Raw genomic sequence first — 27,324 nt, forward strand, 5'->3', positions numbered from 1 at the left:
TAAAAAATATTCTTGTGATTTCCATTGCATGAGATAGTATGGTTATGTTACTATAATATATTACAAATCCATTTACAAGTTAGATACTTTTTGTTGTATTTAAATATTCAAATGTTTCCTTGGCATGTCCAGCCCTGAGAGCCAAGTGATGGAGCTTTGCTCAGCAGAATACCACCTGGTGGCTGATATCTAAACAATGGATATCTTGGGATCCATTTTTGATAAAAATGGTGCACCGTGTGGTTCCACTTGGTGAATGTCTTGGGTGATGTGAGTCAGGCGACATACCTAAGTAGGGATGGTCCTTACTCAGGGGTCCTTCTCGGTGACGTGCAACCTGATTCCTCCCATCATTAGGAGGCTGGGTCCTTCTGGGACCTTTCTTTATCACAACTGGAAAAGATTGGTGGAAACCTGAAAGTTATAAAATCAATAAAAGCTTAATCAAATGTGTCTGAATCTATGCTACAAGTCAAGCCATGTAGCGTTTACAAAAAGCCGTAACTGAAGCATACATGCCCATGTGTAAACCAAGCTGTGATCAGGGTTCATCGCACCATGTACAATCTAGGTAAGACTGGCACAACTCTCAGTTTGTCACGATCAATTTCCCTATGTCTTCTACAGACACATGTTCCCAGAAAACTTGTTCAATTACTTCATTCCATGCAGATCATTGTACTTCCTGCACCGCTTGTCCACTGAGTGGAGCCAGAGGGAGAATTTATTCTCTTCCTTTGATTTCCACAAAGGGCCACCCAGGCAAGACCTTGTAGTTAATGCCAGATTTTACCAAAGAAAAAGTTTATAGCACAAGAAACAAGCATCTTGAAATAGAATAGAATATAAAGTATCCCTCTTCTTAAGAAGTTCTTGAACAATTCAGACTTCAACATTCCTGGTGCTCTGTTTTCCTGTCTTCTTTTCTCCTATTTCCATCTTGAGAGTAATTCCAGCCTCTGTAATATTGTGTCTTGGATTGTTATTTTATGAAAATATTCCAGCTCATCATTTGGTTTGTTTTCTGCTTCCTGGTCTTGCTTGAGTCTATGCACTTAAAAAAAGCAAAACAACCTAATATGCCACTGAGTTATTTTTTTAAGTGAAGAAAATTTTCCTTCTGCAAGGTGCCACTTGTTAAGATTTTATAAATAAATATGTAAATAAGTGATTTTACATAAATATACATGACTACAATTAATATACAGCCCCCACACTTCATAGTCCTGGTGTTAATTCTAGTCCTGCTTCATTTAGAATTGATGAATGTTTTGGCTCCATGTGGCAAAGGGAAAATGAACTGCTGTATTTTAAATCTGGGTCCTAGTCTTTTAATTGCCTAACGTCTGCATCTTTAAATCAACCTCCTTTGGGTTTCAAATATTTTCTCTCATTTAGTACATTTCTTTTCACTTTGATGATGGTGTCCTTTGCTATGCAGAAGCTTTTTACTTTGATGTAAAGCCTACTTTTTTTTTTTTTCTGCTTTTGTTTCCTTTGCCTATGGAGCCAGATCCATAAAGCATCACCAGGACTTATGCCAGTGAGGTTACTTCCTGTGTTTTCATTTAGGAAGCATATGGTTCAGAGTCTTACATCAAGTCATTAATTCATTCCGAGTTAATTGTGTGTACGGTGTAGCACAGCGGTCTGGTTTCACTCTTTGCTTGTGGCAGTCCAATTTTCCTAACATCAGCAGCTGAAGACAGTATTCTTTCTCTATTGTGCATTCTTCACTCATTTGGTGTAAATTAATTGTCCGTATTAAAAGATGCTTGCTCCTTGGAAGAAAATCTATGACCAACCTAGACAGCATATTAAAAAGCAGAGACATTACTTTGCCAACAAAGTTCTGTCTAGTCAAAGCTGTGGCTTTTCCAGTAGTCATGTATGGATGTGAGAGTTGGACCGTGAAGAAGGCTGAACACTGAAGGACTGATGCTTTTGAATTGTGGTGCTGGAGAAGACTCTTGAGGGTCCCTTGGAGAGCAAGGAGATCAAACCAGTCAATCCTGAAGGAAATAAGTCCTGAATATTCATTGGAAGGACTGATGCTGAAGCTGAAGCTCCAATACTCTGGCCACCTGATGTGAAGAGCTGACCCATTGGAAAAGACCCTGATGCTGGGGAAGACTGAAGGCCAGGAGAAGGGGACGACAGAGGATGAGATGGTTGGATGGCATCACTGACTCAATGGACATGAGTTTGAGCAAGCTCTGGGAGATGCTGAAGGACATGCTAGGGAAGCCTAGCATTCTGCAGTCCATGGAATTGCAAAGAGTCAGACATGACTGAGCAGCTTAACAACAACAATTGCCCATATGTGTGTGGGTTTATTTCTGGGCTCTCTATTCTGTTCCATTAGTCTGTGTGTCTGTTTTGTGCTAACGCCATACTCTTTTGATTACTAAAGCTGTATGCTGCTGCTGCTGCTGCTGTCACTTCAGTCGTGTCCGACTCTGTGCGACCCCATAGAAGGCAGCCCACTAGGCTCCTCTGTCCCTAGGATTCTCCAGACAAGAATACTGGAGTGGGTTGCCATTTCCTTATCCAATGTATGAGAGTGAAAAGAGAAAGTGAGGTTGCTCAGTCGTGCCTGACTCTTAGCGACCCCATGGACTGCAGGCTACAAGGCTCCTCCGTCCATGGGATTTTCCAGGCGAGAGCACTGGAGTGGGTTGCCACCTTTGTTCTTTCTAGATATTGTTTTGTCTATTCAAAATTGTTTGAGGTGCCTCATAAATTTTAGTTCTAGTTCTGTGAAACATACCTTTGGAATTTTGATAGGAATTGCATTGAATTTCTAGATTTCTTAGTGTAGCATAGACATTTTAACAATATAAATTCTTCCAATCCATGAAAATGAAATTTCTTTCCATTTATTTGTGTCTTCTTTAATTTCTTTCATCAGAGTCTTCTTATTTTCAGTGTACAAGTCTTTTCCCTCCTTGATTAGATTTATTTCTAGGTACTTTATTCTTTCTGATGCAACTGTAAAGGATAAAAATTTTTTCTTTTTGTTATTTCATTATTAGTGTATAGAAACACCACGAGTTTCTTTATATTGATTTTGTATCCCATGACATTACTGAATTCATTTATTAGTTCTAACAGTTTTTTTGGTTTTTTTTTTGGTGGTGTCTTTATGGTTTTCTGTGGATAGCATAATGTCATCTTCAAATAGTGGACCCCAGACCAATTAAATTACAATCTCTGCAGGTGATAACCAGATCTTATTAGTTTTTAAAGTTCCCAAGTTTCTTATAATGAGCAGTCAAGGCTGAAAACCACTTCTAAGGTGACTTCCAAGTCAAAAATGATTATAATTCTAGCTTAAAGGAATAAGAAACAAATCTGTCTTGAAGACTCTTTACTCTTCCATGGATGGGTTTATTCCTCCAGAAATAACCATTTTTTAACTTATTTTTGGAGAATCCATTGGGACATATGTTGTGCATCTTGTGCCAAAACTGCATGGTATATGCTGAAATGTTGCTTTGGACTTCATAGATTTTCATAAATTATTTTATAAGTTAGTTTTGATGATATGTTACTTGATTTTGGGGGAGTAGTGTGGATATCTTTCTTTGCAATCCAGGGGGTTGCTATCACATTTTTTAAAAAAACTGTTGAATTTTACCAATTTATTGAAAATAATTTTTATAAACATTTTTAAGTTGAAGTGTAATTGATTAACAATGCTGTGTTAGCTTCAGGTGTACAGCAAAGTGATTCAGTTATACATATGCATGTATGTATTTTACATATTCGTATTCTTTTTTTAGATTCTTTTCCATTGTAGGTTATTAGAAGATATTTAATACAATTCCCTGTACTACATAGTAAGTCCTTGTTGTTTATCTATTTTACATATAGCAGTGTGTGCACGTTAATCCCAAACTCCTAATTTATCTCCCCCACCTCTTTCTCCCTTTGGTCAATTTGTTTTCTATGTCTGTGAGTCTATATCTGTTTTATAAATAAATTTATCTATATAACTTCATTTAATATGATCATCTCTAGGGCCATCCATGTGGTTGCAAATGGGCTATAACTTTTAAGGTGTGATAAATCTCAAGTCCTAGCTCTTCCATTTACAAATTCTATGACCTTGGACTAATGTCCGTACTTTGTGCCAGTTTTCTCTGTAATTGGGATAATTATAAAACTAACTTCATAAGGTTTTGAAATTTATACAGCTAAAGTTATTTTACGTAATAAGCACTCAACATTTACTTTCCAAATAACATGGAGTTTTAAAAATATGTTTGATATTGGTTTCTCATTTTGGTATTAATTTCTCATTTAAATGCTTTCTTCTCTGCAATCACTCTGTTTTTTTCAGTCTCTTAACTCTATTGAAGCTTACAATGACTAAGTCAAAGATCTCTCTTGGTAAATGTTATATTTGCACTTGAATATACGTGGATTATTTTCAGATATCTTTTGATATTGATTTCTAACATAATTCCACAGTGATAAGAGAACAGATGCTTTATGATTTCAATACTTTTAGACCATGAAATTTTTGCATCATGTTTTATGTCCCTGGATATGTTCCAGTGTCTCCTGGTTTATAGTGTATTGGAACTTGAATAGAATTTGTATCCTGCTGCTGTGTGAAAATTGTATAAATATTATTATGTTGAATTGGTTCATAGTCCTTTTCAAGTCTAGTATCCCTCTACTTTTCTATCTATTCATTCTACTAATTTTTGAGGGTTTAATATTAAAACTCCAACTAAAAATCTTAATTTATCTACTTAAAAAGTATTGTAATATATTGTGGAACTATATGTAACTTAGTTCTGTACTTTTGAAGTCTCCTGTAAATGTGTTACCGTACTTTCATAATTTAAAAAATAAAAAAGAGAATAAAAAAGATTAGCACTCAAAAATGAGCACTAATAATCTAGTGTTTTAAAACCTGTTTAAAATGTATTTGAATAATTTTGAAATGTTGCTATATATAAAGGTATGCAAATTTGATTTTACTATATTAAAATTGATATTTTAAAATACACAGCAAAATAATATATTAACATATATTTAGTATATGAGTTATTTATGTATTTAAATTTTTTGTGTATTTCTAAAAGAAATTTATTTCCTTAAGTGTTATATAGTACTTTGGTTCAGTTCAGTTCAGTTGTTCGGTCATATCTGACTCTTTGAGACTGCATGGACTGCAGTACGCCAGGCCTCCCTGTCCATCACCAACTCCCAGAGTTTACTCAAATTCATGTCCATTGAGTTGGTGATGCCATCCAACCATCTCATCCTCTGTCATCCCCTTCTCCTCCCACCTTCAATTTTTCCCAGCATCAGGGTCTTTTCAAATGAGTCAGCTTTTCACATCAGGTGGCCAAAGTACTGGAGTTTCAGCTTCAACATCAGTCCTTCCAACGAATATTTAGGACTGATTTCCTTTAGGATTGACTGGTTTGATCTCCTTGCAGTCCAAGGGACTCTCAAGAGTCTTCTCCATCACCACTGTTCAAAAGCATCAATTCTTCGGTGCTCAGCTTCCTCTGTAGTCCAACTCTCACATCCATACATGACTACTGGAAAAACAATAGCTTTGACTAGATGGACCTTTGTTGGCAAAGTAACGTCTCTGCTTTCTAATATGCTGTGTAGGTTGGTCATATCTTTTCTTCCAAGGAGCAAGCATCTTTTAATTTCATGGCTGCAGTCAGCATCTGCAGTGATTTTGGAGCCCAAGAAAATAAAGTCGTTTCCCCATGGATTTGCCATGAAGTGATGGGACTGGATGCTATGATCTTTGTTTTTTGAATGTTGAGTTTTCAGCCACCTTTTTCACTCTCCAAGGGGCTATTCAGTTCCTTATATCTTTCTGCTATAAGGGTGGTGTCATCTGTGTATCTGAGGTTATTGATATTTCTTGCAGCAATCTTGATTCCAGCTTGTGCTTCAACAAGTCCAGAATTTTGCATGATGCACTCTGCATAGAAATTAAATAAGCAGGGTGACAATATACACCCTTGACATACTCGTTTTCCAATTTGGCACCAGTCCGTTGTTCCATGTCTGAAAATAAAGTTATAGATCTAGAAAACAAATGTATGGTTACCAAGGGGTAAGGGAGGGGGAGGGATAGATTGGATGATTGAGATTGACATATATACATTATATAAAATAGATAACTATTAAAAACATACTGTATAGCACAGGGAACTTCTTAATACTCTGTAATGGCCTATATGGGAAAAGAATCTAAAAAAAGTGGATATATATGCATATGTATAACTGATTCACTTTGATGTACACCTGAAACTAATAAAACATTGTAAATCAACTATACTCCAATAAACATTAAAGAAAAATAAATTACCCAAAGCTCAGGTGTCTTTCTAAAACACACCAACCTTCATCCACTCACAAATTTGGCTACAGGGTGGAGAAGACGCAAATGGATGTTATATCTGGTTGGTTCTGACGTCAAGCAGCTCACAGCTTATGAGGACCCCAGGGGATGGAAAGAGGATTAAAATACAATGTTAACAATTTACCTCAGCCTGGAGGAATAGGTAAAGAATTTGGAAGAGAAATGATTGCCTGATAGAAATCAGGCCAGTTAAGGGACTGGTAAGGAGAAAGGTGACTGTATGGTCAGGCTAGAAACTGCAGGAAACACAGGCTATGGAGTGTTCCTGGAGCACAAAGCTGACGCTTCCCTCTTTCTTGCTTTGCTGTCAACAGGTCAGATTGGCAAGTAGGGTGACCGACCGTCCTGGTTTCCAGCGAGGTGAGTCTTTCAATACTAAAATGGGACAGGCTTTGCATACGAGGAAGATTGATCTCCATATCTCTGTGTGGGTATCTGCCAGCTGAATCATGTACCTGTTGTTTTGTTTTTGTCTTCCAAGTAACAGAAGAACATGTTAAGGATAAGGTATGGAAAAGAAAGAAAGAGGAGGTATGATTTTTGTGGCTGGGAGGAAGATATCCTCCATGAAGGATAGGGTTAGGCGATGGAGGACTACTTCCCAGCTAAGGACAAAGAGAAGGATCATGGACAACAGTCTGTGCCCCGCACTTGTGGGAAGGAAGAACAGTGGAAGATCGCTGTGGATCAGCGCTTGGAATGTATAGACTGGAGACAGTTAATGGAAGAAAGGGAACAGAGGACAAACTTAACTGAAATTTCTTTAAAAATGTGTGGTTTCAGTCATCAATTCTTTCACCACGGTGGAGATGGTTCTGTAATTATATTCATCAATGTCCATAATATCTACCATGTTAAGATATTTATCCATCACAATGAGGGTCATTGAAAGTGATGTTAGGTATATTCCCCCAAGGTTGTGTTCTATTCATACATACAAGTATGAGTGTCTACTGCATTCTTTTTATTAATCTCGGGGCCAGACAGGAATTAAACACTTAGGACCTAAAAATATTTTAAAATATAGCATTTCGTGTAATTCAGAACACATTTACTTTTTAAAAAATTTCCATCTGTAAATCAGAACAATGCTGTGCAGTAGCAGTATGAGTCATATGTGTCACTTAAAATTTTCTAGTTATCAAACTAAAAAGAAAAAAGAAACCAATGAAATTAACTTTGACACTTTTAATCTAACATTTCCAAAATGTCATAATTTCAAAATGTTATTGATCTAAAAATTATTATTGAGATAAATTACATTCTTTCACTTTGTACCAAGTCTTCAAAATTTGGTGTGCATTTTTCACTTACGCACATCTCAATTCAAATGCTAAATTTTTATCAGAAATATTTTATCTGTATGTAAATATCTTAAAATTTACACATTTGAAAAGGTAGAATAATATACATAAGTAGTCACAAGCATACTTAAAAGTTTTTCAATAATTGACTTGAATGTCAGTTTTAGAACTGAAGTCACTTGAGTAAATTAAAATGAAAAAAAAAAACAAAAAACCCTTTGTTCCTCAGTTGCAGCAGCTACATTTCAAGTGCTTCCTAGCCACAAATGGCTAGAAGCTGCTCTACTGGACAGCAAAGAAGTAGAATATATTTAGTAAAAGAATTGGAAAGTTGGGACGTTTTATTACTCTCCATTGTCACGCTTTCTCCCTCCCCCCCCACCTCTTTTTAGCTGTTTACAACTGTAAAAGCCAAAAGACTCTCTCCATCTTTTTTTGTAGACTTTAATTCCACATACTTCCTGTAGATGGCAGCACTTTCTTCCTGAAACTCTAAGGGGGAGGAGTTGCTAGGACTCAGATTGTGGCATTTTTCATAGAAAGAGTCGGTTCTTTGGAGAATTCATTGGTGGCATAGGTTAGAATCTTTTCAGCTCTATTGTCATTCTGCATAGATGGATGCTGATTATGAAAACAGTCTCTTAGCCTCTAATCTAGAAAATTGCACATTCCTCAAGCTGAGGAAGAGAAAAGCAGCTTGAAGGTGAAAGGAGAAAGTGATGCAATTACGGGACTTTTATCAAAATGCTTTCATCTGCTCAAATCCACGTTTCAGAAATGGTGGTTCCAAGTGCCGCTTAATAAGATTTTTCTAAGCAGATGAGAGGTAGATTTTGTTTTACAGACTGTTGCTAATGTTAATCTATTTTTTGTTTTTTTATTTTCTGTCAACTTTGTAAATGAGCTTTTTGGAATGCATACATTTCATATTTCTTTTCTATGGAAGACATTCACATCTACTATTAAAAGAACTTAACAAATACCATTTAGATAAAGTTATATATATATCTGTTTAAAGTTCGTGGTTTAACGTTTTAGCCTCCCTCTCCTCCCCTTCACGATGTGTTTGTGATAATGGACCACGAGATAAGAGAGGTTGGAGAGATTCAAGTTGCATTTCTAAGGACTGGTGTGCATTTTTGTGTAGCTCATGAGAATCCCCTGGTACAAAAGCCCAGCAAGTTGTGGTGTGTTTTTTGATTCTCTTTGAGTGGCATTTAAAAATCACAGCCTTTATTTTCTGTAATTATTACTCGGTCTGTTTCTCAAAGAGAATAGCAAAGTATGGTTTGAATTCTCATCATGATTTTGCTTAATTTAGCTTTATAGGTAGAATATTTGTAGTGTAACTAATATAATGCATCTAATATCTATACTTTTTTTGTTTTTTGTTTTTTTATTTTTATTTATTTTTTTATTGGAGGCTAATTATTTTACAATATTATATTGGTTGGTTTTGCCATATGAATGTGCCATATATTCATGCCATACATGAATCCGCCCCAGGTGTATATGAGTTCCCCTTTCTGAACCCCCCTCCCACCTCCCTCCTCTCCTTATCCTCAATTTTATCATTATTAAAACATGCTCCATAATTCTCAAATTCTAACATAGCCCGTGAAATGGTAGAATAGAGAAGAAAGCTTGAGGACTGGAAGAGGCAACTTTATTTAGTGATAGGTGCACGTCAGGAGATGTGAAAGATTCTTTTGCACGTGTTTGCTTATATTCCCTTCTCTAATCTGAATAGAAATTTTTTATAAGTAAAGAAATTAGACTTGGAGAAGTACCACACCTGTCATTTAGCAAATCTCTAGGTACAGTTCAGAAAATCTGCTGAAGTACTTACCTTTGTTATCTTTTTAGCTGAGACCACATATACAGACTTATTCTATATGAAGACATCTGAGGAATTAAAACTTGGTATCATTTACATACTTTATGGCATCATATGTTTCTGGTTATCTTTCTACTATTCCATTTCTCCTATTCTGTCTGCTTCCTTAACAGTTTTTTCATCTTTTTCAAAATGTAATAATTACCCAAAGTTCAGCACTTAGTTTTCACATTTTTCTTCTTCAGTTATCATGTCCAGCCCCATGGCTCCAGTCTCTTTCTATGCATATTCATTTCCAAATTTGGGATTTCATTCTTTCTGTTAGTCAGGATAGGATAATTACTGAACAAACAGCATCAAAAAACTCGCTTATTTCTCTCCCACACAAGTTTTAGTGCAAATATTCCCCACCTGCTTTCCTGTGGCTCCCCACCAAGTGGTGACTCAGAGATCAGTCCTGTTCAGCTTACCCCATTTTATGTCTTGAAGCCCTTTAACAGATTGGTGATGCCTATGGGCCTCCTCTTACTGATTTTGATCAGAGTACTGTGGTTAAGTAAAATAAAATAAACATTTTGGGGGGGGGGTGTACATCCTGATGTTGGCAACTTGCTCTCAAATGTCTTAGGAAAAATAATAAATAAGTAGATAGATAGGTAAACAGATGACAGAATGATAGCAGATAGGTGAGAGGATGAAAAAATCAGTCTCATAAATTGTTAACATTTGAAGAATCTAGGTAAAACATCGGAGAAGGCAATGGCAACCCACTCCAGTGTTCTTGCCTGGAGAATCCCAGGGATGGTGGAGCCTGGTGGGCTGCCGTCTATGGGGTTGCACAGAGTCGGACACGACTGAAGTGACTTAGCAGCAGTAGCAGCAGCAAGTAAAACATACATGGGAATATTTTATAATATTTTTACAAAATTTTACTTAAAATTTGAAATAATTTCAAAATGAAAATATCATTTAGACCTTATTCTTATAAAACCAAGAAGAAAGGTCCAAATTTTTGTTTGCGTTGTGCTTTTCTGTTTATTAAAGGACTTTATGGTGCTGGAGAAGACTCTTGAGAGTCCCTTGGACTGCAAGGAGGTACAACCAATCCATTCTAAACGAGATCAATCCTGGGTGTTCATTGGAAGGACTGATGCTGAAGCTGAAACTCCAGTACTTTGGCCACCTCATGCAACAAGTTGACTCACTGGAAGAGTCTGGTGCTGGGAGGGATTGGGGGTGGGAGGAGATGGGGATGACAGAGAATGAGATGGCTGGATGGCATCACCAACTCGATGGACATGAGTTTGAGTGAACTCCGGGAGTTGGTGATGGACAGGGAGGCCTGGCGTGCTGTGATTCACGGGGTCGCAAGGAGTTGGACACGACTGAGCGACTGTACTGAACTGAACTGAACTGAATGTAGTGACAAGCAGGGTTCCTGCTGGTATTTTAGTTAACATCAGAACATAAGTCTAGGAGTTTCTGAGCCAAGTGGAAAGAATATAGTTCTGCATATTTTGATCCCCTTTTGCTAAGAAGAGAACACCGTTGTGCTTTAATGTATGGATGTGTGTGCAGGCATACTATGTCGCTTCAGTCACGGCTGACTCTTTACGACACTGTGGACCGGATAACCTATCAGGGTCTTCTGTCCATTGGGATTCTCCGGGCAAGAAAACGAGTGGGTTGTCATGCCCTCCTCCAGGGGATCTTTCTGACTCAAGGGCTGAACCCATGTTGGCAGGCAGGTTCTTTACCGCTAGTGTCATCTGAGTATCCCCTAATGTATGGATACTGTCTATTAATTTGCATCCCAATCCTGCAGATTCGGAAACATTTTATTATCTTGCTATCCTCTTATATGTTTGGGTAGATTTGAATGTCCAAATTATCAATGGTTTTCCAAAACTTCATTGGAAAATCTGGTCTTACAAGTTTACTTGCACAAGGCATCTCTCCAAGCATGTTTTCTTGAACCACAGAAGAAAAGATCTGATCGAATTAGTTTATTGACAAGAGTTTATAGTACTGATTGGAGCCTCTGGGAGAAAATATCTACTTTCATTTCTTGAAAGTAAATGACTACCTAATCGTTTAACACATTCTGAAAGTGATGATTACTATTAAAGTAATTCTGATTCTTAGTATCATTGGTCTTGACTCTGACTGTGTGCATGTACCCACTGTGTTTACACACACACTCACACGCACACACATACACACACAGTGAGGTTATAGTAATGAAGAGATTAAAGTGGAGTAAGATTCCTATAATTTTAAAAGATCATTTTGATGTCTCCAGATGTTAGATTTGTTGGAACCAGTCTGACTGTCATTTGCCTTAGAAATCAGATGCTGTGTGGTAGGAAAAGAGACATCCCTAACTAAAAGACCCTCATATATTTGTCAAGGCTCCAAAGAAAAATAAAATCAAGTTGAAGCTATGTGAACCTTATTAAGGTTAGATCCTCATATAAATAATTTGTCTGTTCAAAGCATGTATTAAAATAAGTGCCTGTGAAAGGTTTCAGGTTTATCTCTTAGATGCAGTGCTCAAGACTGTTTTAGTATACTTGTTCTCAGGTGTTATTTCAAGAGAAATTATAAAGATATAAATTTCTATTGATGAAGATTGATTGAACTCTGTAGCCTACTGGGGGTTCCTTTGATGAAAGCCAATTATATTTCCAAGCTAAGATATGATTAGCTAGTTACTAGCAACTTAAAAAAGTTTTCAGGAAATGGTTTGACCCTCAAATTGTTTTTAAAATCTGTTTACAAAAAAATAAAATCTATTTGCAATAAAAGATCTCATATAAATGAAATAAGTTTAACTATAAACAACACTAAAGAAAAAAGAATTTCAACCCATGCAAAATCACACCATCTTTATTTTCGTTTGAACTTTTTTTTTTGTACTGGTGTGTAGCCACATAGGAAAGTGACAGTTTCAGGTGGACAGCAAAGGGACTTAGTCATACACATATATGTATACAGTTCAGTCGCTCAGTCGTGTCCGACTCTCCACAACCCCATGAATCATAGCACGCCAGGCCTCCCTGTCCATCACCAACTCCCGGAGTTCACTCAAACTCATGTCCACAGAGTCGGTGATGCCATCCAGCCATCTCATTCTCTGTTATCCCTTTCTCCTCCCGCCCCCAACCTTTCCCAGCATCAGAGTCTTTTCCAGTGAGTCAACTCGTCGCACGAGGTGACCAAGTATTGGAGTTTCAGCTTTACCATCAGTCCTTCCAATGAACACCCAGGATTGATCTCCCTTAGAATGGACCGGTTGGATCTCCTTGCAGTCCAAGGGACTCTCAAGAGTCTTCTCCAACACCACAGTTCAAAAGCATCAATTCTTCGGCGATCAGCTTTCTTCACAGTCCAACTCTCACATCCATACATGACCATGGGAAAAACCATAGCCTTGACTAGACGGACCTTTGTTGGAAAAGTAATGTCTCTGCTTTTTAATATACTATCTAGGTTGGTCATAACTTTCCTCCCAAGGAGTAAGCGTCTTTTAATTTCATGGCTGCAGTCAGCATCTGCAATGATTTTTGAGCCCAAAAAAATAAAGTCTGACACTGTTTCCACTGTTTTTTCATCTATTTCCCATGAAGTGATGGGACCAGATGCCATGATCTTTGTTTTCTGAATGTTGAGCTTCAAGCCAACCTTTTCACTCTCCTCTTTCACTTTCTTCAAGAGGCTTTTGAGTTCCTCTTCACTTTCTGCCATAAGGGTGGTGTCATCTGCATATCTGAGGTTATTGATATTTCTCCCAGCAATCTTGATTCCAGCTTGTGCTTCCTCCAGCCCAGTGTTCCTCATGATGTACTCTGCATATATGTTAAATAAGCAGGCTGACAATATACAGCCTTGACATACTCCTTTTCCTATTTGGAACCAGTCTGTTTTTCCATGTACAGTTCTGACTGTTGCATGTATACATCCTCCTCCAAATCCCTCTACCATCCAGGTTACCACAAAACATTGAGCAGAGTACCTTGTGCTATACAATAGGTCCTTGTTGGTTATCCTTTTAAAATACAGCAGTATGTACAATATGTTCATTCCCAAGCTCCCTAAAACTATCCATTTCCCCTGGCAAACATAAGTTCATTTTATAAGTCTGTGAGTCTCTTTCCGTTTTGTTAAATAAGTTCATTTCCATCATCTCCTTTTAGATTCCACATATAAGGGATGTCATACAATATTCCTCCTTCTCCGTCTGACTTACTCCACTCAGTATAATGCTGTCTAGGTCCTTCCATGTTGCTTCAAATAGCATCATTTCATTCTTTTTAATGGCTGAGCAATATTCCATTGTATCTATGTACCACACCTTCTTTATCCATTCCTTTGCAAATGGATGTTTAGCTTGCTTCCATGTCTTGGCTGTTGTAAACTGTACTGCAATGAACATTGCGGTGCATGTATCCTTTTGGATCATGTTTTTCTCCAGATATATGCGCAGGAGTGGGATTGCAGGGTCATATGGTAACTCTATATTTAGTTTTTAAAGGAAACTCCATACTGTTCTCCATAGTGGCCAAAAAACTGAGGTCACAAGCCTATGGAATAATGTTTTCAAATTCACATCAAGAAAGGGACAGAGAAAAACTCTTTATAAAAGCATGGAATGTTAGTTGATCCCTTCAATTTAAGCAGTGTCCTCACCCCTGAACCAATGGATTGGTTTGCATTAATTGGAATCTCCCTCTGAAGCCGGGATTGTTGGTGCTAAGGGTGGGGGAATACATAGTTTAAATTGTGAATCCTTTAAACTGAAGAAAAAGGATTTTCAGCTGGCATCAGCCATTTTCACTGCAAGGAAAACATACATTTTGGACACATTAATCACTATTTGCCATGTTATGTGGAATTTATCGACTTGAAAATTTTGCCCAGAAAACTTAAAGCTATTCTCAATGCCCATTGATTTTTTCCCAATAGCTTTTGAGTTCATTGCTAGAAATAATTATAATTCAAACTATTACCTTGATTTAGAATTATTACTGATCCTTTGGAGTTTGCATCACAATATAACCATAAAATGAAGAGACAATGGAGCTGTGCATGCATGCATTCAGAAAATATTTACTAAACTGTAATTACATGCTTAAGTGAAAGAGGAGAGTGAAAAGGTTGGCTTGAAGCTCAACATTCAGAAAACAAAGATCATGGCATCTGGTCCCATCACTTCATGGGAAATAGATGGAAAAACAGTGGAAACAGTGTCAGACTTTACTTTTTTGGGCTCCAAAATCATTGCAGATGCTGATTGCAGCCAGGAAATTAAAAGACACTTACTCCTTGGGAGGAAAGTTATGACCAACCTAGATAGCATATTAAAAAGCAGAGACATTACTTTTCCAACAAAGGTCCGTCTAGTCAAGGCTATGGTTTTTCCCGTGGTCATGTATGGATGTGAGAGTTGGACTGTGAAGAAAGCTGATCGCCGAATTGATGCTTTTGAACTGTGGTGCTGGAGAAGACTCTTGAGAGTCCCTTGGACTGCAAGGAGATCCAACCAGTCCGTTCTAAGGGAGATCAATCCTGGGTGTTCATTGAAAGGACTGATGCTAAAGCTGAAACTCCAATACTTTGGTCACCTCGTGCGATGAGTTGACTCACTGGAAAAGAGTCTGATGCTGGGAGGGATTGGTGGTGTGAGGAGAAGGGGACGACAGAGAATGAGATGGCTGGATGGCATCACTGACTTGATGGACATGAGTTTGAGTGAACTCCGGGAGTTGGTGATAGACAGGGAGGCCTGGAGTGCTGTGATTCATGGGGTCGCAAAGAGTTGGACACGACTGAGCGACTGAACTGAACTGAACTGAACTGAATCACATGCTATGCTTGGTGTTAACTGCTAATGATGCAATGGGCAACAAGTCAAGGTCTTTGGTATTTCAAAGTTTATAATCTAGAGGACCAATAAGTTCCTATTTTCAGTGGTATGAGACGGCATTCTACTGACTTCTTCTTAAGCTTATACTTGAACACTTCAGTTATAGTAAAAAAACGTTTAAGTGTTAGTTACTCAGTTGTGTCTGACTCTTTGTGACCCCATGGACCATAGCCCACCAGGTTCTCTGTCCATAAGATTCTCCAGGCAAGAATACTGGAGTGGGTTGCCATTTTCCCTTACAGCCATGCAAATGGCATATTCCATCTTGTTACAGGAAATAGAAGACAAGCCCATTTTTTGGGTACTCAGTTCAGTTCAGTTCATTTCAGTCGCTCAGTCATATTACTAGTGGTATAAATTTGTTTGTCTTGGTTAGATATTTTGCTAAGAGGTGGTTGAACTCTAGCTAATTGTTATCAGAAGGAACAGTTCAGCATAAATTACCCAGACTTAAACTCTTAGTTTGGAGTAGACGTTCCCCAACATTTAAATGAACAATGCCAAACAGTCTAAGCCTACAAATTAATTCATTTAGCTGCACTTATAAGTATTTCAGCTGGTAAATAATCCACATGCAATGCAGGAGACCCTGGTTCAATTCCTGGGTCGTAAAGATCCACTGGAGAAGAGCTAGGCTACCCACTCCAGTATTCTTGGTCTTTCCTGGTGGCTCAGCTGGTAAAGAATCCTCCTGCAATGCAGGAGACATGGGTTCGAACCCTTGGTTGGGAAGATCCCCTGGGGAAGGGAAAGGCTACCCCCTCCAGTATTCTGGCCTGGAGAATTCTGTGGTCTGTATAGCCCATGGGGTCACAAAGAGATGGACACATGACTTGCACTTGGTAAACCTGATACTAATAACAGCCTCATCAATGGATAGTTTGTAACATTGACTTTTGCATAGAACCATCTTTATTTCTCCATGGGTTGTCATAATGGCAGTTGAAATTGTGAGTAATGGAATAGTGTGGAGCATTTAGATTAGATCTATAATTGACAGGCTTGGTGACTGATTGAATGGACTGTGAATTTCTAGTTTGAAAATAATTGAAAGTGGGAGAGGGCATGTAAAAACATAGAGAAGCCTGAAGGGAAAAGAGATTGAGATAGGCTGAAGGTAGATTATGAATTCAATCAGGGAGGCACCAAGTTTGAGGTTTGTCTTTGTCACCTCAGGAGTGCCTATAACAAAATACCATAGACGGGGTGGCTTAAACAACAGACATTTGTTGGATGGTTCTGGAGACCAGGAAGTCCTCGATCAAGGTTGCGGTAGATTTGGTTCTTGGTGAAGCCCTCTTCCTAGACTGCTGATGACCACCATCTTTCTTTGTCTTCACATGACCTCTTTGTGTTCTTCCTCTTCTTGTAAGGGCACTGATCCCTTCATAAGGGCGCCACACTTATGACCTTAACTTCCCAAAGACCCCACTTCCCAATGTCATCACATTGCCAGGTAAGACTTCAAAAGATGAACTTCCAGGAACATTCAGTCCGTAACAAGTTTTCTATAAAATGTCCATGTGAAGATGTCAAATCAGGAGTTGGCTGTTTTGGTCTATGTTCCCATCAATCAGTACGCTTCAGAGAAAAGGAGCTTTTAAGACTTCTTCAAACAATAGAAAAATAAGATCTTAATAAGATATGGTGGCATAACTGGCTATGAAAAGTTTTAAAGAAAAACACTAAAGATAGGTGGTGCAAGTCAGGTTGTATTAGCCTGGATAAAATAGAAGGGTATAGGGACCGGGGCATGATAGCTGAGTTAAGATGGAGATTCTTTACCTCAACAACCAACTCTGATGGTTTATGAACCTCAGTTATGTGATGACATTCTAGTAGATCTAGGAAAAGTGATTTCAACATGATGTGGTCTTAATTTTTCATTTATAAGTAATAAAAATGAAATGGCATCACCGATTCAATGGACATGAGTTTGAGCAAGCTCTGGGAGATGGTTAAGTACAGGGAAACCTGGCTTGCTGCAGTCCATGGGGTTGCAAAGAGAAGGACACAACTGAGCAACTAAATGACAAAGTAATAAAATATTACACATTTGCTATCTTTTTCTAAGAGCTGAAATGAGAGTGTTAATGCAATTAAAATGGAAAAATATCTATTTTGCTTGGAAGAAATTTCATTATAATTATTTATTAAATTAAAGTATAATGCTCTGGAAATATTTATTATGCAGCATTAAACATTTAATTATCACTAACAAAGACAGGCAGAATTTTGACTATATTATAACAGTCCATTTGTTAAATATAATTGATAACTCTAATATTTCATTTAACTATAGCATTTAATTTAATATGAATGTGATGAAATATAATTGATAAGTGAAAAATGTTAAAAGTAAACTATCTGAAGTTATAAAACTGACCAGTTCTTTCCAAGAAGTGATGATGATATGAGATTAATATGTATGAAACAAAGAAGAATTAAACCAATATAGATCATCTCAGGCAGTGTTTTTTATATTATTGATTAGTTAGTATATAATTTTGCTATTATAAATCAAATCGAGTCAATTTTTTTTTCACAAAGATTCTGCCACGAAAAGTGGAAGTGTTTGCTCAGTCATGTCTGACTCTGGGTGACCCCATGGATTGTAGCCCACCAGGTTCTTCTCTCCATGGATTTCTCCAGACAAGAATGCTGGAGTGGGTAGCCATGCCCTTCTCCAACGGATCTTCCTGACCCGGGGATCAAACCCAGGTCTCCTGCATTGCAGGTGGTCTTTACCATCTGAGCCACTGGGGAAATCCAAGATTTTGCCATAGTGGGAGGCAAAAAAAGGTTAGAGAGATGAAGCTCTAAAAGTCTCTCTGCACCTCAAATTAGATCTGAAGATGATTAGCTTGCCTATTTTAGCTGTTTCTCTGAGCTTAAAGAAAGAAAAAAGGAAAAGTGTTCAGATCAGAGGGGTAAAGTTTGAAGGGAAAAAAAAAAGAAGAAATACAAAGGAAGCATCTGGATCAGTTAAAGATGCCAGATATGCACCAGCAGATGGATTATACTAGAATTTTCTATGAAAGTCTTGTAAATCACTGAGAAATAGTGTCCAACTTATTTGCTTAAAATTTTCAGTTAATGTACCTTCGGAGTATTTTGCAGGTAACGATCCTCACTCTCTACCTTATTACAGAGGCAGAGCTGTTTCTCTTTGTCCCATTCTCCATCTGTGATATACTTTTTATTGCTCAAGAGCTATAGAATCATGGCCATGCTATTGTTGTCTGCCTGATGGGAATTCACGTAATTGAAAGCGTTTATCCTCTCTTAGTAGAAAAATTGGGCATTTGGAAGTAATGAAATCCCCCACCTTTGACAACAGCCCAGGAGATACTATTCACTCAGCTTTGTTCTAAAGTTTCCACTTTTTCCCAGTATAACCTGTTGAAAATTTAGTCCTGTATAAGAAATAAAGCTGGAATTTCTTGTGGCAGACTAGCTGTCCACATTCATGTAGTAACACCTTTGGTTGCTATTTCACCAGTGATCAAAAAATAAAATTACATCCTTTGAAAAGAAACATGGAATGACATGAAGAAAGTCCATACTATATTGTAAAGTGAGCAAAAGCAACTTACAGTGCAGAAGTTGAATAAACTCTTATTTTTTTGAGTAAGCAACTCTATACGTAACATTTAAGTATATATGTTCAGAGGTTTGCTTAATTAGAGAGTGATTACCACTGGGGAGTGAGATGAGGAAGCATGAGGAAAGATTTTCACTTTTTACATTATGTTTTTTATTCTCTTTTGTATTGTTTGAATTTTTTAAAATGAGCAAGTGTTATGTTGTCATTAAAACAAAAACAACTGACAAAAAAACTCCAGGGAGTAAGAAATTACTTGGAATGGAATATGTTTAAATAATTAATTTGTCAATACCGCTTCACTATTATTTTCTCTTGCTAAATCAAAACTCCCCTGCTTTTCTCAGGAGGTTGCTTTAAAAAGGAAGGTAAATGTTTCTAATTAAATGAACAGCTCAACCTTCCCACCTCCAGCCTAAATTCCTCATTTTGGTTTTGTTAGTGACAAATGCTACATGCAGATTTTTTGGAAGGTAAATCAAGGAATGTGGGTGTTCAACAGGGCAGTGCACACCACCAGAGTCAACGGGAAACCATTTTGTAACAGCTGCTTTATCAGACTGGAGTAAGAAGGGAGATGTGGGGCCACAGGAAGCAAAGTCTCGACAGGGGTCCCAACTGCTTAACCGTACCGGGCGCTGTGACATGCACACACAAATCATGGAAGAGTGGCTCTTTGGGCTTATGCACCAATCTGAATCTTGACTCTACCACAAATTATTGAGGACAAATGAGTTGTTATTAACTTTTGTAGTAACTTTTACATTAGATAGAAAGGATGGGTTGTATCTTGTGTGGCCACGTGCAAAACAAACAACCAAACAGAAAGCTAGAGGCTGATCTCTTTTTGGTTTTAACTTTTAAAGGCCAGGTTTAGCAAAATATGGCCTTCCCTGTGGCTCATATGGTTAAGAATCTGCCTGCAATGGAGGAGACCTGGGTTGGGAAGATTCCCCTGGAGAAGAGAATGGTAACCCACTCCAGTATTCTTGACTACAGAATTCCATGGACAGAAGAGCCTAGAGAGCTACAGTTCATGGACACGACTGAGTGACTAACACTTTCACTTCACTTAGCAAAATATGTGGCAGATTCTCCGACTATTTGCCAGACAGTATCTGCTTTTCAGGGGATTTACAGTAGAGGCCCCCTTTGAGGGAGTTGTGAGAGCAATGAAGCCAGAGAGACGAAAGAGTGAAGAATGATGATTGCCCCATGATAATCTCCATACAGGCGAGCAATTCAAAACAGTTCTGCCAGCTTGAAAATTCAGATTGGTAAATCAATGACTGCCAACTTTGTATTCTTATCAGATGGATAGGCTTAATGCCCAGTGATTGTAAAGTCACTCAATTTGTGGTGCTTCATTATGATGCGCCTGGTAAATGAATATACTTTCTCCCCTGTGATGACCCTCATTCTCTGGAACAATCCTTTCTCATTCTCCTATAGTAGCAGACAGTCTATTGATGAAGATGAATTACCTTTGCTCAAGAGTATGTTTGAAGGCCGCTACTGGGCAGCAACCAGGTGACTCCAGAAAGCGAGGGTTGTTTCCTTGCTTCATGGATCTTGCACAAACAGAAATTGAGGCATTTTCTCCTTTTCACTGATTTAGGGGGAGATCCTGCTTGTAAAGTCAAGAACAGAGTTTTCAGATAGAGTCCAATCGTCTTCAAAAAAACTTACAGGGATGCCTGGTGTGCTGCAGTCCATTGGGTTGCAAAGAGTTGGACACGACTGGGCAGCTGAACAACAACAACCTCTTATTTCCTCTGTTGGCAAATTATTGGGCTGTGAAGGTTCTAGTTGGAAAACTGATCCCTGGGTCAAGTCCAAAGGGTGAGTTGATTTTTGCGTTGTTATCAGTAGTGTTATGGTGTCATGGGTGCAAGTGTCCTAAGTTGCTTCAGTCGTGTCCGAGTCTTTGTGACCGTATGGACTGTAGCCTGCCAGTCTCCTCTGCCTATGGGATTCTCCAGGCAAGAATACTGGAGTATATTGCCATGCCATTCTCCATATTGTGTTATGGCTTTCAAATAAACACACATAGCATCTCTGGTAAAAAGAACGCGTTCTACAGTAAGAACAAGGAACAGATTTAAACACAATGCTTTGCACAAAATAAGTATATAATTGGATGGCTCAGTGGGTAAAGAATCTGCCTTCAATGCAGGAAATACAGGAGGCGGGTTCAATTTCTGGGTTGGGAAGATCCTTTGGAGTGGAAATGGCAACTCCCTCCAATATTCTTGTAAATTCCATGTATCTAATAGCTATTTGTGGAATAAGTGAATTAAGCAGGGCTGTCATAAGGAACATTGTCATTAGGGAGTTAGAGAAAGTTTCTGGAAAGGTTTGGTCAGTTTTGGTTCATGTTGCAATGGCGTTGTGTTGAAGCCATTTCACTAGCTGGTAAAATTTATTAGCAACAAGAGATAGAGACTTCCGCTCCCTTGCTCTTGTTTTACTTCCTTGAGGTTGCTCTGGTCACTCTGAATGGTGCCGTTTTGGGAAGCACAGCATCTCAGAGGAAACAATGAAGTCGGGGTTGGTGGGGATGGTGAGAACAAAGGGCTCTTCTGCAATAATGAATAACTTTGACATTTTGTTTGAAGTTAAGTTGTACTGTTTGAACTTTTCTGCCTCTGAACAAAGCATCATATGCCAAGAATGGGTAATAGTTTCTGGATCACTGGGAGCCAGTTAGTCATGGCTGAGAAGTGGTGGCACTGCATGGTGGTCTTCCTTCAGTTTATAAAACCATAGGCTGCTTGTGATGGACTCTCAGCTTAGTGTTTGCACAGTATTAGGAAGGCTGGATTGTCTTTGCTTTTTACCACTAAATAGCATCTTCAGGAGTCTGTGATGATTATAGAGGTTAGAGATGATCAGTTGAGTCCGTCTGTATTTAGGAAAAATGTCTTCCTATCCATGGTGTTTAATATTTTCAGGTGTAACCAAAAGAAACCAATGTCTCTCTAGACATTTACTGGTACGTTAACATAGTTAACTGATTAGATGGGTAGAAAAAAACCTGAGCCTCAGTGAAGTCACTGGTAACCATTAAATAACTATAGATTGACCCAAACTGCTTTTTTCTTGGTTTGTCACTGACTTTATTTTAATGTCATTTTAATCAACTTTTCCTTCATCTTAACACAGGGAAATAAGTGAAATAATAGGGCTAGGTGGATCTTGAGCCAACATCTAGTCCAATGTATCCCACTGACTTCAGGGAACATCAAACTTCAAAATGTTACTTGCATGACCACTCTCACTGGACAAGGCCTGAAGTGTCAGGAGAGAGAAAAGGAAAAGTCAATGCCTATAAAAAGTAGACATTAAAAAGAACACAATCTCTCATACGGAGCAGACATACCCAAAAACAACAGAACTGTTCATCGGTGGAGAAAAGTACTAGCAAGTTAAAATAGCCCTGGAGGTTACAGCGTAGAGCTCCTGGCAAGGGAGGAACAAAATCTCCTGCAAGAGATAGATACGCAAGGCCTGTTGACTTAAAGTCTCAAATCACACCGGCACTGGGCAGGCCAAGGGAAGTCAGTCCCAGGCATCTGGTCCACCCTGAAGATGTGTTAAATTTTTATGATTTGGAGAGCAAGGGTGGGGTCAGGGAGTCAGTCACTTAAGAAAGGATATGTAAGGCCCTTAAATTCCAAAAAGGAGGCCAAATGGAGAGGATAAGGGATGGATGGGCACTTTTAGTTTTAAGTAGAGGAGTTCCGGCCTTCCCTTGTGGCTCAGCTGGTAAAGAATCCACCTGCAGTGTGGGAGACCTTGATTCGATCCCTGGGTTGGGAAGATCCCCTGGAGAAGGGAAAGGTTACCCACTCCAGTATTTTGGCCTGGAGAATTAAATGGACTGTATAGTCCCTGGGGTCGCAAAGAGTCGGACACGATGGAGCGACTTTTACAGAGGGGTTCCAGACTTTGGAGGCAGGGGCAAACAGGATGCAAATTCAAGGAAGGAAGCTGGGTCCAAGTGGATTTGGCAGTAGGAATCAGATCCATTATTAGTAGGATGCCTGGAGAACATAGGGGAGGACTGGAGACTAGTTTGGGGAAACAGGCAGTGCCCTGGCTGACAGAGGCCAGCACGAGTAATTGAAACCCCTACTGAAATATTAGGCAAAGGAGCCCTGGGAATTCAGTTCAGGGTGGAAAGGATTAGTAGGGGCGATGTCAATGGTTACTGCAGAAATTTTACGATGAGAAATACCAAAGCAGAGTCTTCTCTGTTCTTTGTCCTTCCTATGAACAGACTGGCAGGATTATTTGGCAGCTAAGGCCAGCCATAGAGCTGTGGGTGCTGGCAGCTATTAACTACAGGAGCAACAGCAGTGAGTTCTCACTTACACAGATGGAGGGGAAAACGTGTTCTGACCACCGAGTGGACTTGGTTGGAGAAGGAACTGTATACAGGGAAAAATAGGGAATCGGGATGATGGATGGGCTAGCAGATAAGTATCTGGGTTTTATGTGAGAGGCAAAACAGTTAAAAAAATTATTATTTTTTTAATTTGAGGATGAGAGTGGCATCTCAGAAAGGTTAATCTAGGCTTGTAGGGAAGCTAGTTTGGGGTATGAAAACCCAGAGAAAATCATGTGCAGCTCTGAGCTTTGAGTTTGCTTTTTCCTTTTATCTCAACTAACGGTGTTGGTGAGGATGGGGGGTGTGGAAACTGTGAAGAAGAGGTGAAACTCGCACTGATGTGAAGAGCAAGAGGTTGTGGTCAGAATGGTGTTAACATGAGAATGGGCATGTGAAGGTCAGGAATCCCTCTGGTGAACAGAGGCCAGAGTGGTGGGTGACCGTGTCTGCTTAAAATGCATAGTAGCTTATGCAAAGGGCTTCCCTGGTGTCTCAGATGGTAAGCAGTCTGCCTGTAATGCAGGAGACCCATGTTTGATCCCTGGGTTGAGAAGATCCCCTGGAGGAGGGCATGGCAACCCACTCCAGTATTCTTGCCTGGAGAATCCCCATGGATAGAGGAGCCTGGTGGGCTACAGTCCATGGGGTCACAAAGAGTCGCACATGACTGAGTGACTAAGCATAGATTATGTAAAACCAGGAAACCCACGTGTTGGCATTCAGCTCCCCAAGACAGGATTCATTCCTGGCCTAATTTTTAAAAGTAGTTTCCACTTTCCGTCATTCTTGAAATCTACTTTTTTGTCATGCAGGTTCCCTTTTTTTCCCCCTTTCTTTGTGCATAGTTTATAAAAAAGCAAACACAACCGGTGCAACCCAGTACATTGCTGAGAAAAACCTATTCTTTTTCTTTTTTTTTTTTTTGAGTTTTGACAGTTCTCATTCCTTCCTTTTCATCATATGATTCTTGTTTAACCCAGTGATTCTCGACTGGCAGTACATTGGAATCACTCTGACTCTAAAGACAGAGCATACAGGTGACTCCCCAAGATTCTGACTTCATTCCCATGAGGTGGGTTCTGGCCAGGAAAATGATTAAACGGCTCCTCTCATGATTCTAAGGTGTAGCCAGGATTAAAAGCCACTGGACTTTCAAGTTTTCTCTGTTCTTCTGGAAAGGGGAAGCCCAGACTTGGGCAGAAGTCAGATGAGCATTAGGCTGGCGTTTGATGCCATTGACTGTTCATGCTCAGTTCACTCAATGCCTTCCAGGAGGGCATTTGCCGTCAAAATCTTGAGACAAAACTACCAACCCCCCCGGTCAGCGTCTAATACTTAACAGTCCTGAAAGTGTTTTTGCTACTTTGTGTATATAATCATAGTGCAGTGGACATTTCCAGCTAGATACTGTCTTACTTTTAAAAGTGATTATTAATCAAAATCTAATAAGAGAGTTCTTAAATATAAGTGGGTCATAAATATTCAGATTTTGTTTATCATTGCTGTAGAAAGCAAATACTAGCAAAACTAAGTCTTTGTATTCTTAAATTAATTTTTGCTTTTAAAGCTTCCTTTCAAAGTTCTTTCAAACTTCCTTTGAAGTAGAATTATGTAGGTGAAAGAACCCTTGAAGATGATTTTGGTATAACCTCTTAAATCTTAAATTTAGAGACTGAGAGCCCAAGAGATGAAATGATTTCTCTAGGGCACACAATCACTACACCAGAACCCTTAAGTGCTGGTTCCCAATTGAGAATGTTCTTTCTCCTACACCCTGCCTTTCCCCCGTTTGTAGTCCTTTGTTTTCATCTATTTCAAAATATATTTACTAATGGATACATGCACATGTTGTGTAGACAGGTCAGAACAACTTTAGGATTTTTTTTTTTTAGTGGAGAAAACAAAATGTTTTTCTAATAAACGGTGGCAAATATTTGTTTAAAAAGTACTGTGCAGTAGATACATATTCAGGATAGAATTTAATTTTCCAAATAAAATTTTAGTGGAAATAGCAGAACTCTTAAGAGGAGCTGATATAACTGATTTTATTGTTACTCTCCTTTTCTGTGAGAGTCTGAAGCAGAGGTGAGTAGTATTGAAGAAATAATAAAATCCTAAAAGATTAGATACACATGGGCAGATTGTAAAATGCTATATAAATGATATTATATATATCATTAACTGTAATATGCTACAGAAATGTATATTATAGTCATGTAAATCATAAAAACATTGAGGACTTGGATTATTGTGTTCAAACCCTTTGTTTTAAAAACTAGGACTTCAAAATTTCTTTGACTAAAGGTCAGTCAACAACCTGTTGGAACTGGAGTTTAAATAATTCTCTATCCTTCTTATTTAGGATATGAAAAAATGGAAGGAAGGAACTTATCAGTCACTGTTTTCCTTTTATTATAAAAGTAATATATGTTCATGTAGAAATATGAATTTAGAAAATGTTAAAGATTATAAAGAGGCAAGTATCAGGTGCACTTTTATAGTCCAATTTATTCACTTTACAGTAAGACTGCAAATCTATTTTTGAACAAATTATTTTTAAGAAAAGTATTATAATTCAATTTATAATTTTATACTTATGGATAATGATTTATTTAGCCAGCTCCTCATTAACAGATTTTTTTCAGTCTACTTCCAAGTTTTAAATATCTGTTTGTTATTTTAGTGCATATTTTAGATTAGTTCCTTAAGACAAATAATTTAAAAAGTAAAGTATAAATATATATACAACTCTTGATAGATATTTCCAGATTTCCTTCCAGAAATGCACACACGAATTTAAAAGTGTGTGGAGTTGCCCATTTCACCACTCTCTGTCACTCTGTTTGCCTTCTAGAAATCAAGCTACCCTGCTGCTATGACTCTCTTCCTGCAATCTAATCATTTAAACACAAGAAGTATATGTGTGAATGAACAATTAAGTCCTGGCTTAATGTGGAAAAGTGTTAAATATAAATCCAAGTCAACTGGATTTTCAATATGCCTCTCGTTTCACCACTCTATCCATGTTCTTCCCAATATCCACTCACTGAAATTTGAAATAAAATTTAATCTTATTTTGTATGACACTTGAGATTTCTGAGCTGGTGGTTTTAACAAACCATGTAACAAACCCTGTAAACTGGCTTCTGCTCCAGTGCCATGGCCTTCATTAGTCACCCAATAGCGCCTACGTGTCACCCTGAGTCCCCCAAGGCCACCACAACGATGTGGGCTGGGGGAAAGGGCAGAGGGTGGCTGACATCCAGCCGTCATCTGCAACCTGAACCAACACCTTTGCACCAGGCTGTGTGTGCCTGGAAGAAGAGGCACATTCTGCCAGTTTCTGCAAAGGAGCTGGCAGCTCCTTGCCCATTGCCCCCTTTCCTGGGGAGATGCTGGCTGTTTTTCTGGCTGGAACAGGAAGGGTATTTTGTTGCCAGGAGCCAGCTTCTTAAATGCCACTGGTCTTTGCAGGGCGATCAGACAGAGGAAACCCTCTTGGGGCTTCAGAAACCTCATAAGCCCTGAGTGTAGACAACAACCAAAATGGAATGATTCCAGAATTGTCAAACAGAAAGTGGTGTTAGCAATTCTGTACATGTCTGTTTAGAAAGTAATTTCATATCTCCATGTTTTACTTTTTATAGACGGTATCTGTGACCATGAGTATTATTATTATTATTATTATTTTTTTTGAACAGAGGAAAATTTATGCGTCGAACCTGGACTGGTCACTTATGATAATATACATGCTACAATTCCATTCTCTCCAATCATTCCACCTTCACCCTCTCCCACAGAGTCCCAAAGACTGTTCTCAATGCCTATGTCTCTTTTGCAGTCTCTTATAC

General features: G+C 38.5%; 1 protein-coding gene across 2 annotated transcripts in view; it reads left to right on the plus strand.

Annotated features, from left to right (window-relative positions):
- The window catches only part of ESR1 (estrogen receptor 1), a 404,881-nt gene that overhangs the window by 68,296 nt on the left and 309,261 nt on the right, over positions 1-27,324 (plus strand). Inside the window, exon 2 of one of the 2 annotated variants that reach the window (XM_055433434.2) lies at positions 6,724-6,769. The exons of the other annotated variant lie outside the window; for it this stretch is intronic. The gene's annotated coding sequence lies outside the window, so the exon portion shown is untranslated. The remainder of the gene's footprint in view (positions 1-6,723; positions 6,770-27,324) is intronic. 2 annotated transcript variants of the gene reach the window in all.

This window comes from Moschus berezovskii, chromosome 10 (assembly GCF_049115385.1).
Source record: "Moschus berezovskii isolate FMDL1 chromosome 10, NW_MosBer_1.0, whole genome shotgun sequence".
Taxonomy (NCBI): domain Eukaryota; kingdom Metazoa; phylum Chordata; class Mammalia; order Artiodactyla; family Moschidae; genus Moschus; species Moschus berezovskii.